This window comes from Gracilinanus agilis, chromosome 2 (assembly GCF_016433145.1).
Source record: "Gracilinanus agilis isolate LMUSP501 chromosome 2, AgileGrace, whole genome shotgun sequence".
In the NCBI taxonomy this organism is placed as follows: domain Eukaryota; kingdom Metazoa; phylum Chordata; class Mammalia; order Didelphimorphia; family Didelphidae; genus Gracilinanus; species Gracilinanus agilis.
Window position 1 is genome coordinate 241326085 of NC_058131.1, and position 20708 is coordinate 241346792.

Below are 20708 nucleotides of genomic sequence, written 5' to 3' on the forward strand. Positions count from 1 at the left end.
CTGGGAAGTGGCTGAGGCTGGGTTTGAACCTAGGACCTCCTGTCTCTAGGCCTGACTCTCACTCCATTGAGCTACCCAGCTGCCCCCTAGAAGTGTATTCTTAACCAAACAATATAGAAGCAATTACAAAAGATGAAAAGATAACTTTAACTACTTGCAAACTGAAAAAACTTCTGCATAGACAAAATTACTATACCTAGGATAAGAAGGAAAGTCAGAGAATGAGGGGGAAAAAATCTTTATATCAAATTTCTCTGATAGGGGTTTGGTATTTAAGACATACCAAAATACCATGAAAGTTGGCATAGATGGGGTAAAGGTATACAAAATGCATATACATATATATGATAAGTGGTCAAAGGATATGAGCAACAGTTTTCAAAAGAAGAATTGCAAAGTATTCATATCCACAGGAAAGAAGTCCCCAAATCACTAAAAATAAGAGAAAGCAAATCAAGATAACTCTAAGGTTTTACCTTATTCTCTTATACCAAAAAATGGCAATAGTCAATGTTGAAAGAATTGTGGAATATAGATACTCTAGTACATTATTGGTAGAGCTGTGGAATGATATAAGTATTTTGGAAAATGATGTGGAATTATGCAAATTAAATGACTTAAATGTCCATACCCTTGGAACCAGAGATTCCATTATTGGGCTTATACTCTAAGGAAGCCACCAAGAAGAAGAAAGTCTCATATACTCAAAAATATTTATAGCAGCATTTTTTTTTGTTAGCTAAGAATTGGAAACAAAGTCAATACCCATAATAGGGGTTATGGATAAATAAATTGTGGTGCATGTGTGTAATGGAATATTACTGTGCTATAAGAAATTATGTGTATGAGGAAAACAGGGAAGCATGATCCATATGAACTGATGCAAACCAAATTAAGCAAAATCAAGAAAAAAATTTACATAGTAACTCTGCAGTCATTCAGTCATTTTTCAGTTATGTCCAACTTTTTATGAAACCATTTGGGGTTTTCTTGGCAAAGATACTAGAGTAGTTTGCCACTTCCTTATCCAATTATTGTTTGAGATGAGGAAACTGAGACAAAGATGAGGGTTAAGAGACCAGGATCACATAGCTATTAGGTATCTGAGGACATATTTGAACTCAGGTCTTCCTAACTCTAGGCATAATTCTCTATTCACTGCTCCACTTAGGTGCCCACAGTACCTCAACAATGTAAATTCATGGAACAATTAGACACCAAAAGATCAAAAGCAAATACAATAAAATTATAAAGATCAAGCAGGGCTCAGATGAAGAGATAAGTGAGGATACTCCAAAACTACACCTTTGTGGAGGTGGGAGGCCCACAGGTGTTACACATTGCTCATGTTTTCAGAGTTTTTCTATGTATTGATTAGTTGTAAGGATTTTTTTCCTCTCTAAAAAATATCATTTGTTATATAGGATGAGCATTTACAGTGGATAGAGCACCAGGCCTGGAGTTAGTAAGATGAGTTCAAATTTTACCTCAGAGACTTACTAGCTATGTGACTCTGGGCAAATCACTTAACCCGGTTTACTTCAGTTCCTCACTGCAAAATGAGCTGGAGAAACCACTCCAGTATCTTTGCCAAGAAAACCCCAAGTGGTAACAGAAAAAGCCAGACATGACTGAAACAACTGAATAAAATAAAAATATGGGATGACTTTCTGGGAAGGGAAGGATGAGGGTTATTTGGCATAACTATGATGATATAAGAAACAGAAGATATCAATAAAACCTTTTTAAAATTTTGATTGGTATCACTTTTATTTTATAATCATTTCTCAATATCCCTTCTTCTTACCTCTAACCCCACCAAAATACTTAATTATCAAAAGGAATAACAACAGTTATACAGCATAATGGATTAGTGTGTTAGACTTGAAATCACAAAGACTTGGGTTTAAATATTGCCTCAAACATTTACCTGCTATGTGACAGTAGGTAAGTAAGTATTTTATCCTCCCTTCTCCCTTAGTTTCCTTTTCTATAAAATTGGAATCACACTAACCCTTTCAGGGCTGTTTAGAAGATCAATAAATTAGAATATTTGGAAATCATTTTGCAAGTTTTAGATTGCTATATAAATGATTTTTTATTGTTAATAAACAAAATCAACATATACAGTTCTCTCAATTTATACAGTGACTGACAGCATCTAGAACATTCCCCACTTCTCTACAGGAGGAGGAAAGTGTGATTTATCACCTAACCCAGGGGTTGGCAACGTATGGCTCTCGAGCCATATCTGGCTCTTTTGAGGGCCAGATATGGCTCTTTCTGCAGGAGCCATAAAGTCAAAATTTTTTTTTCAGGCACTGTTACAGGAGCGCACTGTGAGCGCTGTATGGCTCTCGCAAAATTGCATTTTTAAAAATGTGGCGTTTATGGCTCTCACAGCCAAAAAGGTTGCTGACCCCTGATCCTCTGGAATCAAGATTGGTCATTGCTCAGCCTCTATATGGGTATCTATTATCTGAGGTCAGCTATCCTTTAGTATCATTAAAAAAAAACAACAAAAAAAAGAAAACCCTTACCTTCCATCTTGGAATCAATACTATGTATTGGCTCCAAGGCCTCTAAGGGGTAAGGACTAGGCAATGGGGGTCAAGTGACTTGCCCAGGGTCACACTGCTGGGAAGTGGCTGAGGTCATATTTGAACCTAGGACCTCCCGTCTCCAGGCCTGGATGTCAATCCACTGAGCTACCCAGCTGCCCCTAGTGTCATTTAAAAAAAATTTTTTTTATTGATTAATTAAGAAAATGTTTCCATGGTTACATGATTCATGTTCTTTCTCTCTCCTCTTCTCACCCCCCTCCCATAGCCAATGCGCAATTACACTGGGTTTTACATGTATCACTGATCAAGACCTATTTCCATAATATTGATATTTGCACTAGGATGATCGTTGCAGTGGTTCCCAAACTTTTTTGGACTACTGTCCCCTTTCCAGAAAAAATATTACTTAGGGCCCCCTGTCACATACTATCACCGCTCCCTTACAGTTATTCACTGCTCCTCCTGGATCACTGCAGCACCCACCAGGGGGCGATGGAACCCACTTTGGGAATCACTAGTTTAGTCTACATCCCCAATTGTGTCCCCATGGACCCATGTGATCAAGCAATTGTTGTTTTTCTTCTGTGTTTCTGCTCCCACAGTTCTTTCTCTGGATGTGGATAGCTTCTTTCTCATAAGTCCCTCAGAATTTTCCTGGATCATTGCATTGCTGCTAGTAGAGAAGTCCACTACATTCGAGTGTGCCACAGATATACATCTCTGTGTATAATGTTCTCCTGGTTCTGCTTCTTTCACTCTGCATCAATTCGAGGAGGTCATTCCAGTTCTTAGTATCATTTTTGTTCACTGAAGTTATTGTATTCTTCTGGTTCTGCTTTCTTTACTCTGTATCAGTTCATTCAAGTCTTTATATTTCTCTGAATTTTTCATATGCATTATTTCTTATGATGCAATAGTAATTCATTATATTCATATGAGGTGATTTGTCCAATCATTCCCCCAACATATGGATATCTCATAATCATTGTACTTTTAAAAAACAACAAATTGATGCTTTAAAGGAGGAAGCTTGTGCTTGCTTCAGCAGCTCATATACTAAAAGGGGAAGCTTTGGCAACCTAGAAAACTCACTTCTTGGAATTATCTACTTCCCAGATGATGTCCAATAAAAGAGGTGTGACTGTAGCCACCCCTGTTTCTTCACACAGTCAAACCAAGCTCTCCTCCTGAGAGCAGTTCTAGAGACTGACATTTGCTACAAGGGCCCAGAGTTGTGCTTTTGGAGGTTCTAGTCATGCTTTCTTCTCAGTGTTCACATTTGTTTAACAGTTTAGCATTGTTTGTATTATGCTGTTTGGAGATTGGGCGGGGGAGTAAAAACCACCCCAAGCAGCTCTATTCTTTAAATTTGATCCTCAGCCCATACAACATATGACCTTTCTTCTCCTTAGGCCAGTTTAAAAAAACACACCTTCCCATGTCTGTTGTTAATTCCTCAATGACAGAGCCCCAAATGGAGGGACCAGGGAGTCATTCCGGTTGCTTAGGTGAATAATAAACATGTGATGAGTGTGGAAACCTGGATTTATGCAGGGGAATGTTGTTGCTGTTAGGTTCCCAGTGTTCTTTCCTGTAGTGTCGTCTGTTTTAAGTCACCCAAACGTAGGACCAGCTTAATTATCACTCCATCAAAAATGCTGGATTAGTTAAGAGGAAGCCAAAGAAGGGGAGAGACTCGGGAAAGACACAGAGGAATCAGGAGTCTTGTCCCTCTATCCAAAATTATTCTTGGGGCATCAAAAATCCCGACTGACAGATCTTTTAGGAGGATAGAGAGCAGAGGGAAAATGAATTCCCAGAGAAAGGGAAGTGGCTTGCTCTCTGTTTGGTTTCGGCATTCAGCATATATGGTTGTATAAATGAATATCAAGTTAGAATAGAGTTGAAAGATTTTTATAGCTGAGCCAGCTGGGAAGATGAAATAATGCTGTTGTTCCAGTATCAGGATTTTAGAATTGATTAGCAAATGGGGCCAAAGAGAACAAGAAGAAAAGACAGAGACTGAGAAAGACCCACCCAGAAGAAAGCTTCTTTGAAGCTTCCTAAAAACCATCTTAATCCCTATTTCTGGAAGTCAGCAAAAGAAATAAGAAAAAAAATTAGTGAGCAAAAAATGATAATATATAGACACCGTAAGTTCATGTTGTGCATGTTAACTATGTAAATATTGGCATGTTTGTGACAAAAGCAATGAAGAAACGCCTTAAGCCTTTAGTCTTTCAAGAGTGTTAGAGTTAACCTAAAATAGATGCTTAAACATTTTCATGCATTTAAATTTCTCTCTGTTTAATGGTCCACTTTAGATGTATATGTATGTATAATATATGTGTGTGTGTTTAGTATGTGGGTTTTATGTGTCTTCAGGGAGTTGTTCTTTTGCAATTGTACTCTGTGTGTGTCTGTGTGAATGAAGTGACTCATAAATGAATACTTTATATGGAGATCTTGAGGGTGTAGATGGTGTATGTTTAAGAAAGTGGAAGGAATTGGGCTTGGAGAATACCAATCTATTATGGGATTGCATGTATAAACTTTTTAGTCTTCAAGGACTGTGAAAAGAACAAATTTGATCTCTCAAATGCAATCCAAAATTTGCCCAGAAGCCTGTGATTTCTTGCACTTTTCCTCAGAATGTGAGCTGTTTGCCTGAGCCCTGGGAAACTCTACATCCACTGCCGGCACCATGAAGTTTCTTTGCGATGCTTTTTTGCAAGGTACTTCAAGATGGTGCTAGGTAGTGAAGATAAGGGGGCCTGGAGGTGAGAGAGGACATAGAAATGAATAGCATGGCTGCATTTAATGTCCTTGGATGACAGTTAGGTGACTTGAATTCTCCCTCAGTTCTTGCCTTGCTAAGTGCCTCTTTGAGTAAGTCCTTTATCCCCATTTACAGGAGTAACTAAAATCACCATCTCTGCCTTCTGCTTCCCTCTCAGGGATATACTGAACAAACTGGATTAATGAGGTAATAATGGTCAGGATTCTACTGGGTGAGTAGATTGGTTTTGGGGGAAGCTTTCATCCCAATAGGGAATTTTTAGTTCATAAATGGTACACTTGAGGTCTGAAAAAATCAGGCAGCCTCTTAGTTTATTAATATGTTCACAAAGACCTCTAGTCAGGGCTTGCTGTGATATCATGTTTATTTGTTTAATGTAAAAGGATGTTAGTACATACAGTAAAAGACTATCCTATAGGATAGAAATACTATTGGACTAGAGGTTTGTCGAAGGGAACGCCTCAAGATGATTTGTTTTGGCCGGTTGTTTGGAATGGGGAAGCAGAAGGCCTAAAAATAGGTAATGCCCCATTTTACAAATCATAACCGATTTAGAGTTGGAAGGAACCTTACAAACCGGCTAGTCCTGCCCTGTCTTTTCAAATGAGGAAACTGAGGCCCAGAGAGACGAAATTACTTAGATCGCAAGTGTAACGAGTGGAAATTAGTACTTGAACTAGTTCCTCTATTGATCTTCTCAGTGAGGAAACTAAGACATAGATAAAGCTAAGATGTGAACAAGACAGTAAAGTGATATGATATGATGTGATAAGAACCCAGGTTGTTTTTTGTTTCTGTTTTTATTTTCTACTCCAAGCCCAGAATTCTTTGCAGTACCCCATATCCCCTTAAAAGTTTTTTTCTGTAAACTGGTATCCAGGCTACAAAACGTGTCCCCTAGTAGATATCTCTGTGAAGGGGTGTCTTTACAGGGGTGGATGGAGAGGGAGAGACGTTGTTCCGCGTAGAGGGGAGGTTCGAAGAAACATTGCTTCTGTGTCTGGGTGCGGTGCTCCCCACCGGAAAGATCTGAGCGCGGGGGCTGAGCACAGGCAGGGGAGCGTCGGTGGGTGTGTACGGGGGGAGGGGGCCGAGAACCTCTCCTCCCCAGGCGTGCTCGGGGTTAAGCGAAAGAAGGATCCAAGCAGCAGCTGCCTCAGTCGGATACCCGCTCCCCCCTGCGCGCCGGCTGCAGACGGGATCCTCCGCAAGGCGCCGTGCGCCCCTCAGCGCCCTAACTCCCCGCGACCCTTTCACCTCGCGCGCGGGTCTCGCCCCGCCCCACCCCACCCCGCCTGGGGGCCGAGAGCGCCGCAACCCGTGGGGAGGAGGAGGGGGAGACAAGAAGAGACTGGAGGAAAGGACGGCGGGGGATTGGGGGGAGAGGGGAATCACTCAACCACTAGTGCCTCCGCAGCCGCCCGCAGGCTCGGCCCGGAGACGCGGGAGCTTCTTTCCAGCAGCCCGCGGTGAGTACGGAGACCATCAGCCTTTCCCCTCCGCGCGCGCGCACACGCACACACACACACACACACACACACACACAAATACATACACACACGCCTCCCACGCGCACACGCTGGCCCCGGGGGTGGGGAGGCGAAGCAGAGTAAATGACTCTGCCGGGAGTTTAAGGGTCGTGAGTCGGAGACTGGTGGGCTGAGCCTTCCCGTCTCCCTGGCCCCATACCGTAGCTGGGGAAGGGTGCTTCTCTGAACATACAGCCCCGGAGTGAGCCTTCAAACACCGCCTCCGGGGCCATTGGTCACCAGCGTCCACGGAAGCGCGGAGCTACCCGCGCGCGCTGTTCCCTGGACTGACCGAACCGAGGGGCTGAGCGCGCGGGCAGTGGGAGTCGAGTGAGCTGGACGAACCAAGCGCTGTGCGGGGCGACCTTCTCTGTCATTCAGTTCCCCGGAGACCCGGGAAAGGGTCTGGCGCAGTGTTGATCCGGGGTGGGGGTGGGGGGAAGAGCGGCCCGCGGGGCTGCTCCTGCGGCGCCTGGGGCTTTGCAGAGGAAGCCTCTGCGTTGCAGATTACAGGGACTACTTAGCCACCTCTGGAGACTGTGGCCGGGGCAGCATCAGCAAACCTGGGCCAGGTGGCCAGAGCCGTGTCATTGCCTGGCTAAGAAGACAGTGGACAAGTGCTGGGCTAGCGAGGGAGGGAGGGAACGCAGTGGGACGCTACCCCGATACGGCTGGCGGCAGAGTGCTGACAGGCGCCAGGTGCGGAAACCTTCCTGCGTGCGCCCTGAGACGGCCGGGGAGAGAGAGGGGCAGAGCAGGATAGCCGAGTCTGCACCCAGTGCGCGAGGAGGATCGGTTAGCCTTAGGTGAGTTTGCCGGTTTGTGAAGACTAAAACGTTCCTGCCGGGCGGGGCGGAGAAGATGCTTAGGACAAGCCGGCTTTGCTAACTCCTAGGAGCCAACAGACGAGCGTCCTTTCTAATTTGAAATTTGCTTTGAGTTCAAAAAGCCCAGGTCTGAGGTGACCTAGCTGGTCCTTCTGTGACCTCTATCAGTCCCATTAGATAGCCGCGCTTTGTTACTTCCTTCCCGGGCTGGGAACGGGACCCCGAAATCGTTTTTTGTTACCATGTAGCGCAGACCTAGAGTCGAGTTAGTGCTTAAAAACAGTCTGTCTGTGTATTTTGTGTCTTTTAAATTTATTATTGTCAAAACAAGGAAACCAAAGAATGAGATTTTATGCTGCAGTCCAAAAACTAAAGTGTGTTGGTTTTAGCTCCTGAGTTTTGTTTTTGTTTTTCCAGTACAAAATAAATAATTTAGTGCTGAAGAAGTCCTTTAAGTGCAAATGCATAAGTGCCAAAGGTCGGGTAACTCTCTCTCGGACTACTGCCGCAGCAAAAACAGCCTCGGGGTGAAAACACTTGTACCCCCCCGGAGTCCACTACTGCTTTTCTGTTGGCTTAACTATAAGGACTGTTCCAAGGGTCTGGGCACTGGGAGAGGTGAAACCGACTGACCATGCGGGATTGGGAATCTAAAAATAAAACTCATGCTGAACTTTACGAATACAGGGTTGGAAATTGCCACGTAATCTTTACCTTTTTTTTTTTTTTTTAACAAACAAAAAATACAACACTTTCATATAAATCACAGCCGTTTCAGTGACATTTAATTACCTGATGCAGTGAAATGAGTTAATAGTAAACTTGTATCCAGAGCTGTTCTTAAGGCTTAAGGGAGTTTGAAAGTGATTTACAAACATCAAATACGCATTTGAGTGTTAAATTATGTTTGAGTTAGGGAATACCTTCCAAAGAAAATTTTTTGCCCAGGGTACAATTGCTGTGTGTGTTTTTTTTTTCCCATTCATGTAATGGTATATTTTTTTCTCTACTGAAATTTTCATTGTTAAACTACATGTATACAACTAATAAAGTGTTTCGAGTTTGCTTAAAATTTATTAACAGGACCCTGCAAACACTTTATCCTCTAATATAATAGCTGACAGAAGTAGGCTGGGATAGTATTTGAACAGTGTTCAAAGCAGTTCCTCTCTTGAAATAATTGCAATTCAGGAATTTTTCTCAAACCATCTTTTCTCCTGCTTATGTTAATCTTTCTCTAAAGTATAAATCTTGCATAAATATACAGTGCTATTGTTCTTTCTTTCTATCTCTTCTCTCCCTATTCCAAAATTTCCCCTACCCCACCCCCACCCCCCCAAAAAAAATATCGATAGAGTACCTGAGTCTTTAGACATGCAGCTATGTGTGTCTTCTGATGCGGGAAAGATGATACTTAATTTGGATGGCTATCTAAGGCAAATTTGGACTTCTTTTGCAACCGACTACAGTTAGCTTTTGCTGGAACAAGTAACTAGATTCAAAAATTCCCTAAGACAGATTCCACTAAAATCCTATGTGAAATCATTAAAAGATTCCCAAGACAGCTAGATTAAAAGAAGAAGAAATGAGATGTTACAGTAATGAATATTTTTTGAAGCATTTTTATTCCTCATTTAACTTGGGGTTTGAAAATTAACTCTGTCTTAGTTAGTTTACACTTGATTAGATAAGACTGCTCTTCATTTATTTCTCCTTGCTCTTTTCCTTGCCTATAGGTGGAGGATCTTGTAGAATTTTTATATATACAGGGTGTCCCGAAAGTCTTAGGGCTGTTTTAAGCCATTAAAGCCTAAAATGCCCTAAAACTTTTGGGAACACTTGGTATGTACACATGAATATTTTTCTAACTCTTAACTGACTAAAGGAAATCAGATTGTCTAGGGTAAATTGTATCTTCCTCTTAAATTTCCTAATCTCCTGTCTGAATGATTTGTTGTAAAGAGCTCACAAGGTGTTTTGGATCAGGGGCTTATTATGTCATTTTCATTTAGCCAGATATAAACGGTTCAACGTTGGCAATGTGTGGCATCATTTCTGTTGTTTTAAGCTGCTGAGAGACATGGTTAGCCATATTCAAGAGGGTAAGTGAATCAAACTGAGCTGCTATTGGAAGATTGGAGATATCATTGTCGAAAGGCATTTGTGAGCTCACTGCATTTTTTAAATGGAGTGTAGTAGTGTAAGCATATCCTTGGGTGGACACAAGTGAGTTTGTGTAAAATGTACACACTCAACTTGTGTTCATTTTAAAAGGGCATATAAGTCCCAAGTACAAGATCTATCTTTCTGGCAAAGAAGAAACCAGTTTCCTTATTTTTTCAGTTACCTTTCCAAAGATAACTTTGTTCAAAGACAAGAGACAGGTTATGCTGAGATCTGACTGGAACTAGCTCTGATGGGATTGCATGCCCCTGTGAACTGACTCTCCCCACCCTTTTACCAGGCTTCTGCTGCCAGATGTTTTTTAGGTGTCCTCAGCTGGAGTGCCCAGTTTGACGCTAATTAGCCTAACCATAAACTCCTTGTATAATAAAGTCGCAGGTTGTTATGCTTAATGTGTGGAATTGACTGCAGATTATGATGACTCTGAGCAGGGGGAGAGTGCCTTCTGCATTCATGAGAAAATGAGAGATGTGAAGTGTAGTTGTTGTTGACATTTTAAATGACTGGGGGAAGGGTGACATATAATTAGGACTTTGAGATACCTTAGGTGTCATGCTATCCAATCCCTTTATTTTAACATTGAGGAACTTGAGCTTGGGAAATGAATTGCCCAAGCTTCAACAGATAGCAAGCAGCACAGCCACAAAACAAACCCTGGGCTTCAGTACTATTTCCAGTATACCATCTCTGACTAGTGAGCAGACAAAGGCCTACTGCAGTGAGATTTTTTTCTTTTTAATACAGATCGGACAAATACGTTCTTTTCTCTGTGGTACAACTGTGAAAAAGCAGTAAGATGTCATGGAAATAGACTTGGAGACACAACATACTTTGGCCAAGAAGGAAAAAAAAAGTCAAGTTTACATGAAGGGTGGTAGATTTAGATGGATCTGGAGTTGCTATATGTGGTTGTATTACACAGCACCTGGAAAGGAAATCATCAGTGAAGAAGTAGTTGGTGTAGGATAACATTCTTCCTCAGTACCTCAGTTACCCCATTTGGTAAAACAGGATGTTGATTCTTGTAGGTCCATTGTGGAACAAGCACTTTGTAAACCCTAAAGCCCTTTAGAAGTATGAGCTACAATTATGATTAAAATGCATAGTTAAAAGATTACAAATATAGATAATAGTGCCTGCTGTTTCTGGCAGCAGAGTCCATAATTCCACATTGAGAAAGTTGGGTCAGTGTATGTGTGGAGGGGAGGGAAGATTTATGTTTTCCAACTGGACTTGGAAGATTAAACAAAGACCCCTGACTTGGTACCTTCTGCTGGCATTAACTTTTCTGCAAAAAGGGAAACAAAAATCGAAGAGTCTTTTTTAAAAGGAGGGAGTAGTGGATAGCCTAATGTGGTTTCTCCTTATCTCTATTGTTGCTGGGTTTAACAGTCAATAACTTCCAAGGCCAAAAATCTCACTTGCCAGAGGGTGCTGCCAGGACAGTTCTCTCTGGTGGCAGAACAAACTTTTTTTCTATATACACATCCCCCTGCCTTACTCCTTGCCCAAGTGTCTAACCTCAGTAAGGACACTGAGCTGTGAAAACACTGGACTGTTGACAGAAAAAGCACACTCACATCTCCCCCTTCCATCCTCCCCCATCCCACAACAAGTCTTTCCAAAATGGTTCCTTTTTGTCTGTTGTAGTTGTTAGCAGGGGACAGGAAATAATTGGCCAGTGGCTGCCTTAATTCACTTAAGACAATGCCTCATTTTCTTTATTTGCAGATCTTAACTCCTTTAATGGTGTTTAACCAACACCCTGGTTTAGGGTGGGGCTAAGCCCCCTTCAATTAGGTGGGACCTCATTGCAGTGACATCCTGGTGATTGACAATAGCTGCTCACTGGGGACTGACCCTGGGAAGCCATCCTTGCCCTCTCATAATGGAATGGAGCTGAGTAATAATCGCTTACAATGCTGTAGAGCCTAAAGGAGTAACTTGTTTGTAATCTTGATGCTGATGAAAATATTTTTAAAGTAAGAAGATTACTTTATGCTTAGAGAGAAAAGGACATTTTAGAGCTCTGATCTGAATTCTTTCTTTTCACACCCTTGCTTACTTACCATCTTATTCATTCATTGCTTTGTTCAGTCTCTGTTTGCTCCGATTTAAATTGTTTTGGAGAAAAAAGATGGGAGTGAGCTCTTTGTGCTCAGTGCCGATATGGAATATTTGGAGCTTTTTACTTTTCAGTATCTCTGTATGTACTGGGCGTTTTAATTAAGGAAACTGTAAAAGTCAATGTCACTTTTTCTCCTAAACTCCACTGCTGAGATTTGTTAACCGAAGGAAACAGAAATCAAGCATCTAGATAACAAGGGTGTTGTCCTTTATCTGGAAGTCCAGATATACTGGGAATGCTTGCTGGGATAGGATACTCAGTTATATTTGATGTTTTCACTTGTTTCTGCCATCATAAAATTGGTACAAATTGAAATTTAGCCCCACTTGATACATTTCAATTTCAGGATATGGGATGGGTGGGAGTCCAGAAACTGTACTATAAGAGGGGAGGAAATAGCCAAGTTTGCATGGAGGTTAATAGTTTGCTTGGATTTATTTATTTTTTAATAATTTATTTATTAATAATAGTTTGATTGGATTTGTGCTGCAGTCAGTGTAGTTACATAGTATAACATCTGAAGAAGAAATCATGAGCAATGAATGATTAGCCGGCATAGAGAATTGTAACTGTTTCCTTATGGATTAAATGTAAGGTATTCTAAACCTAGGAGTATCTAAACCTGTCAGTATTGATGGTGTGATATTGGTAGGGATTAATGTGTGAAGGACAGTCATAATGAATATCTCATTGCCCAGAGATACACCTCAGCAAACACTAGGAAGGGAAGACTGTAATTATTATCACTGATTGGGGAGCTTGGTCTCTGAAAAGCTTGTGTCTGATTGAAAAATATGATGCATTCGAAATCTCAGCTTGAAACTTTGATCCATTTGAGCCACCAAAAAGGTCTGAATTTTGACTGACTGAACTAGTTGTTGCTATTTATTCTTGTGTTATAAAATATTTCTATATTGAAAACAATCAAAGTAATAGCTATCTCAATTAAGGCAGAGGCTTCATTATTGACCAGCACCAAAGAGATTGTTATTTTATGAATGTTAAAACAGTTAACAAGCAACTTATCCCATGTAGGTGTCCTATAATAGTATCTGTCTTAACGAGTTTTTCCAATGTATATGTTTTACATTATAGTTCTTATTTTTCTTTGTGTGCCCAGTAAACATATTTACAGCTTTATGGCATCATGGGTAAAGAGCTGGCCTATTACCCAGGAAGCTGAGTTCAAGTCCCACTTTTGACATCTACTGGCTGTGTGCTCTGGGGTTACTGTAGAGATTGGAAGGTGCTTGTACTGGTAAAGGGAGTTTCCTCCTCTGGGAATTCTCTATTCCAAAAAAAAATCATGGGTTCATTCCCCATCTCTTTTGTCCATCTCCATCTATCTATTATATCTCATCCCCAACTTGGCCACTGGGTAATGGATTTTTCTTTTAACCACAGAAACTTATGAAATGAAGTCGTATACTTCATCAGGTATTTGCAGAATGAGCACCCACACCAGTCACAGATATTTTTAAATGAAATACACGAAGTATGTAGAGTATTCCAGAGGGAATTGTCTTTTCTTATGAATCTAGCTCAAGAAATTAAGAGCAAAATGAAATTATTTCCCAGAAAGAAAGGGCAAATGTGCAACATTCCATCATCATGGGAGGGAGAAAGGGGAGGCCGAATGACACGTAAACACAGCAGTCTACTCCTCTCTCTTTTCCTCTCCTAGACTGTCAGTTGCTCCTTTTTGTATTCCACTCCGAAGTACATTACAGCCTGTGAGCTGAAAAGGCATTTTAATTTTGTAAAGGAGAGAGGCTCATGCCAGAGCCTCGCGTCTGTTTCAACAATCACTGTTTCTGTAACATACCTACGTGGGGTTTCATGGTCAGATGTGGCCGTGCCAATAGGAAAATTACAGAGGGAAAAGGATGTTGAAAACATTGACTCTTCTGTGAAGAAATGGGGAAAACATGAACAAATCCAGCATTTAAAAAAACGACTTTAACACGAGCTTAGAGCATTACTGTTCAAATGCTATCAAAAAGTGACTGTGGCTGATTATCAGACCCCAGGTTATTACCAAGTATCTCCAGATTGCTTTTTGCTGCTGGAGCAAAGTGTTCCACCACATCGTGTGGGCATTATTTAATGCCGTATAGATGGCAGTTTGTTTTTTTGACCCAAAATGAGAAAACATAGGGAATTCTCCAATGCTTTTTTACAGGCTGCTATTATGGAGAAAGCAGCCAAACCAGAAAGTATTAGATCATGGGCTTTAAATGCATAAATAAGCACTTCTAACTTCTAAGGTCACCAAAAAAGCAAGGCTGAAACCACCAACACCACTAACCCACCGCAAACTCCAGGAGCCCCAGGGGAATGACCTCAGCCAGGCCCAACTTCCTGTCGGTGTGACTGACATTTTTGGTGGGTGTAGGTGCAGAGAAGGGGCTTCTAAGACTCTTAGCTGCCCAGCAGAAAAAGAATGGGGGTCAGATTAGGGAAAGTCTAGGGATTTGGTTTCGGTTCTGAAAAATCGAAAAGCAGGTGAAGGGTCCTTTAGTATTAAATAGCATTAAAGCGATCCAGCCTGGGAGCCTGGAGATTAGGGTCAGAAGTTTAGAACTAAAAGGAATCTTTTGAGAATATCTAATCCAATCCCCTTCGTTTTGCAAATGGGGAAATTGAGACCAAGAAAAGGAAAGTGACTTAACCTAGGTCTTTTTAAGTAAATTGCAGAATCAGAATTTGAATTCAGATATTCTAGCTACAGATCCACTTATCTCTTCTTTCCACCCAAACTATCTAGGCTTAATTTGTCTTTTTAAATTGTTATTCTTTTGTTTTTATGTCATAGTTATTTCCCATTAACAATTTACCTCCTAAACTTTGTAACAAAACCAAGACCAAACAAACCGAAGTTACCTATCATATTTAATATCCATAGTCCCCATCTCTACTTAGATGAGAAAGCAATATTTCCTTACTACTTATCTCAGACCAAGTATTGGTCTTTCAGGTCTCTCAGTCTTTGGCTGTTTTCTAATATTATCATTTATGTTTTTGTAATCGTAGTCAATATCTTTTTGGTTCTACTTTTTTCATTTTCTATAATTTCTGATGGATCTGTCCATGCTTTTTGGAATTCCTCCTAGTCATTATTTTTATTGTGTTTTAATATACTGGTACATTTATATTATATAATTTGTTCATCCATTTTCCAAACAGTGGGCACCCATTTTGTTTTGTTTTTAAACAAGGTTTCTGCTTGACTCTGCTACTAATTTGAGTCTAGCATGTTCTACTGAGATCTCACCATTCTATGACCTGGAATGTAGCCTGGAACCTCTCCTAGATCATTCACTGGTGTGTGGTCTAGGAGAAAAAAGGTTTGGGATGAAATGATAAAGGATTATTTCTTCAGCCGGAGGCATGTGCTAATCCTGGTTTATTTTGTAATAGGTTTGGTTATAAGGAAACAAGTTTAATGCAAGAAATATTTTCTCTGCTTTAATTTTATGAGATACTTTCCTCACAACAACCTTGGAAAGTTGGTAGTTAGAAATGTTCTTATCCCCACTTTTCAGTGTCATAGGAGGGGAAGTGAGAACAGAGATCAGACTCTGAGACTTACTACTAAAAAAGACCTTAGAAAACAGTGGAGCAGCTAGCTGGTACAGTAGATAGAGCACCAGTCTTGGAGTCAGAAGGTCCTGGGTTCAAATTTGGTCTCATATTTCTTAGCTGTGTGACCCTAGGCAAGTCACTTAAACCCCACTTACCTAGCCCTTGAACCCTTTTATTTTAGAGTTGTTTCTAAGAGAGAAAATGAGGAGAGAGAGAGAGAGAGAGAGAGAGAGAGAGAGAGAGAGAGAGAGAGAGAGAGGAAAAACACATCATAGCTTTTAGAATTTGAAGGCACTATAGAAATCATCTAGTCCAACCTTTTCTGTAAAATGAGGAAATGTAGGCCTAAAAGGGAAATGACTTGCCCAAGATCACTCAGGTTGGTATATCACATGGTCAGGATTTTTCTTCCTAGATTCTCTGACGCTAATTCCAGTGCTCTTTCTGTGATACCACTCCCTCTGGCAGATCACATATCTATTAAGTGTTGAAGCTCAGAGATTGGAACACAGGACTTGCTGCTTCAAGTTTTAATACTATCTACTGAGTACCTGGTGGCTCTCAGAACTCCTCTCTGATCCTCATTTCTTTTCTAGCCTTACCAAGATTGAATGGAAGGATGAGGCAGTGGGAATTAGGAGAGTCTTCTGTTAGATTTTCCTCGATTTGCTAACTAGACTGTGTCATGCCATAACAAGTTATGACTTGCTGCCTTCTGTTGAAAACAGTCTAATGGGCAGAGTCTTGGCACCATCCAGTGAAGAATAGGAGAGATCGTTTACATCCTGCCAGTGATGGGTAAAGGCTATATTGTTACCATCTTGCTAAACAGACTCTGCTCACTGTGATGTGGAGTTAATGGTTGGGGTAGAGAGAGGAGAAGGAATTTCTTCAACTCAGCAAATGCATTAAACACTGGAAATGCCTCTAGGATTACTCAGACACCCACAAAAAAGACAACTGGGGGAGAGACCCAGGAGTGGACTTGGGGGAGCAGAATGACTTTTTTTTAGTGGTTTGCATCCAGGGAGGAGTCATGTCGGACTGCTCCCTGTTTTACATTTCCACCAGTGTTGTTTGAGGTTGTCTTCTGTATACAATTTTGGAAGGAATCCCCTTTCCAGGAAAATTTTGCTGTTTTGTTTTTTCAAGTGAAAGGGAAAAAACTTTTGACTTTTTCTCTTAAACACATAAACAAATCTTTTTCACAACAATTGAGTTTCCTGTGGTTGATCTTATAGATCCCATTAGTTGTGAATTCAACAGGATATTTGCTGGTCATTCCTTTTGGGGAAAACATCCTGAAAATATTAGCCTGGACAACTTTTAATGTCTCCTGCCCTCCCTTTTGAGGTAGTATTTACCTCAGGGTTATTCTGCTGAGCCGAGATGACAGGAGTCAGTAGCCCCTTGGAGAATGGTTCAAGGTATCAACCAGAAATTGAGACATGGTAGAACCAGCTTCCTTCTCAGAGAAAAAGAGAGAACCAAAAGCATTTTCTGTTTTCATGAATCTAAACTTCTGTTGGGAAAACTATGACTCATACAGAATGATACTGCAAGATGAATAATTCTATAAAATAAGCAGTAATATCAGTAAATCGCATTGATATATAAAATTCCTAAAGTGCTTAGCCCAGTGCCTGGCAAATAGTAGATGCTATATCAATGCTTATTCCTACACAAAAACCCTGGGAAATAGATACTATTGTTGTTTCCCTTTTAAAGATGAGGAAACTGAAGCAGGTAGTGACTTGAGGACTATTTGAGTATTAATCTATAAACCAAGCTAGACCCCTGGCAATCCAGGGCTCCCCGAAAAAGCAGTATGGGAGTCTCCTAGAGGCTGAAGGTTTTTGGCAAAATCTCTGCCCTTCCCTGATCCTTTGCTTCCTTTCCTACAAAATTGAAGTTTGGAACAGGTGGTCTTGAAGTTAATTTTCAGTACAAATATAGCATAAATTTACTTTAGGTAAAATTTTACCAAGAGTTGCTTTTTAAAAAAATTTTCCACAGACTTGAGAGCATGGTTTGGGGGAGGGGGAGGGAATTTGAGAGAAGTGGGTGCTGAATTTGGGTGGTAGGTAGATATGGCAATGCTCTTAATAATAGTAGCTGACATTCGTATAGGAGTTTTGCTTAACATCCATGATCTCACTTGAGTCTCAGAATCCTGTGAGGTAAATTATATTGATGTTATCATCTTCATTTTGCAGATCAAGAAATTGAGACCCAGAAGTTCTGACTTTGAATATTCTCTCCTCAAATTAATATGTAACATAGTTTCATTGTTTCTTTCCCCAAGGGAAACATTATGCTGGTGATGGGCATCAGGGCTCATGGGGCAAAATGCCACCTAGTCAATTGAGCCAGGTTTCTTGATAGATACTTTGTAGTTGACACATTCCTTGTTCAAAAACATGTCATTTAAAGTGAACTAAACCTTCCTCCTAAAATCTGTCTTATATTTCTGTTTTGTTTAATTAATACGAGAGAACTTCTTCCTGACCTGTCAGTACAATCGCAAATTCTATAGGATTGGAACTAAATTAATGAGGTTTTATAATAGTAATTTCTTTAAGAAGATCTGACTTCCAAATGGTAGTCGTGTGACATTGGGCACATACACTACCTCTGTCTTTTGGTGTATCCCAAGTGCTTAGCATGGTCCCTGACATAGTAGATGCTTTAAAAATGTTTGTTATTGCCCTATTGACAAATCACTCAGTCTCTCTGAATGTCAGTTTCCCCATTCTGTAAAAAGAGGGACTTTAGATTGGAGGGACCAAAGCCTCAATCTTTGTGATGCTATAAATAATACCTTCTGACAGGTAGTTGGAAACATTCTGAACTCCTCGTTTCTGGTTTAGTTCAACAGACATTAAGTATCTATAGTATTATGGGGAAATTGTACTCTGCCCTACCTCACCTCCAACCTTATACTTGAGTACTTAGATGAAGTGACTTATTTGAGTCACTCCATATTGTTGTTTCAGGCATTTAAAGCAGAAGTCTGCAGCCTGAAGTAAAGTTGACATGAGTGGTTTTGATGGTGGTATTAATGACCACCAGAAGAATTCCACCACCTTTCTTTGCATAGCATTTACAGTTTTCTCTAGGACTTAGCACAGTGTCTGGCCCACAGAAAACACTTAATAAATACCTCGACTTGACTTTCTCATCCATTATTTAATCAGACCTCCTCAAATGACCTGTTGAGGTTTATAATACAAGTATTATTCTCCCCATTTTACAGATTTGGAAAATGAGACTCTGAAAGGAAAAATCAAACATAGCTAATAAATGTCCAATCTCCTGACCCCAGACCAGTGCTCTTTCTGCTATACTATATGTCCCAAATCATGCTAGATTCTAAGGAGGAAAGGGGATGGCAATATAAAAGTAAAGGAAATAGCCTCTGTATTCAAGGATCTTATGTCCCTCCTCACCTCCCCATAATAGCCTCTTTGGCTCCTTTAGACTTAGCTCAAGTCTCACCTTCTGCAATAGTTCTTTCTCAGTTCTCCCATTCTCTTTCCTCTGAAATTGCCTTCTTCCATTTTGTGCACTCTATCCTGTATCAGCATAGTGATTTTCATGTTTTTCTCCCATCAGAATGTGAATTCCTTGAGGGCACGGACTGGATTTTAGTGCCTGGTCGTTGGCACTAAGCACTTGATAGATAATAAATGAGGGCTAACTGACCAACTGACCCTATTCAGCATTTTCAGCCTAGGAAGCAGGCCATTGTAGCCTAAGCAAATTGCGCACCCTTTGGGTGGTATCCACAAGAATCCTACTTTGTCCTTCAGATTCTGAAAAGTGCCTCCTCACCACCCGCCCCACCCCCAGCATTCCACTCTGGTAAATGTTCGTCTAAAAAAAATAGAACAAATTTTTAAATAGCCAAACAGATTTTTAAAAAATATTCAATAAATGAAATTAAAATACTCTATTCATGCCAGACTTTGGGCTCAGACCAAATTTTTATAACTCAAGTTTAAAGGCCAAGAAGTCCTCCATTTACAATGAGAACATTGTGATAGAACAGTTCACTTCAACACAGCCATGGAGCTGTCTTTGAAATTAGCCTTTCCTTATTAAAATAAAAGGGAATTAATATATGAAAAACTGGAGTCTCTCACACCCAACAGGCTTTAATAGTTTTTAAAAGAATAACAAAAGATGGCTGCTCACTTTCCCTATGACCCCTACAAGAAGACTGCCAAAGGCACCTTTTCCAGGCAACCCCCTTTCAATCCTGCCCACCCATATAGAATGGAGCAGAGTTGATAGCCTGGATTTCAGTCTTCAACTTTCAGATCTGTGATGAGTTCTACACTGTTTTTCATATTCAAAGCACAAACTTTCTTCTTATTAGAGTAGCAGACTCAGGTGTGGCATTGTTGGAAAGAACACTGGGCTCTAGGAAACATAGATTCTATTCTTGGTTTCATGCTATTTCAGGCTGTTTTCCACATCTGTAAAATGAAGGAATTGGAGTAGATAAATCACTGAAGTCCCTTCCATCTCTGCCATTCTGTTTTTCTAATATGTGCCCTTGGTGGTTGAATCGCATGCTTCTGGCTATTGAATAAACATATGCCCTAAATTTTAAAGGCTATAGCAAGAACCTCAGAGCTGTCAGAGTTTTCTCAAATGCCATTTAGTTCAACTCATACACAAAAGGAGTCCCTACTAATACACGCCTGACAAGTGGTTTTCTACCCTTTGTTTAAAGACCTTGACAGAGATCTGGGTTCAAATGTGGCTTCAGACACTTCGCAGCTCTGTGATCCTGGACAGGTAACTTAAGCCTGATTGCCTCCCCCCTCTTCTGCCTTAGAAATGATACTAAGATAGAAGAAGGTGAGGGGGGTTTGTTTGTTTGTTTTTTAAAGACCTCCTAGGGAGGAAGAATCTACCACCTGCCTCTTCCCCAGGCAGGCTATTCATTTCAGACAGATACTAATTATTGGGACTTTTTCCACCCCCTTCCCCAACAGCCTTTTTGTAACTTGTAGCCATTGTTCTGATTTTAACTTAAACCCAGCCCTTTAGATATTTGAAGACAGTTATCATGTCCTTCCT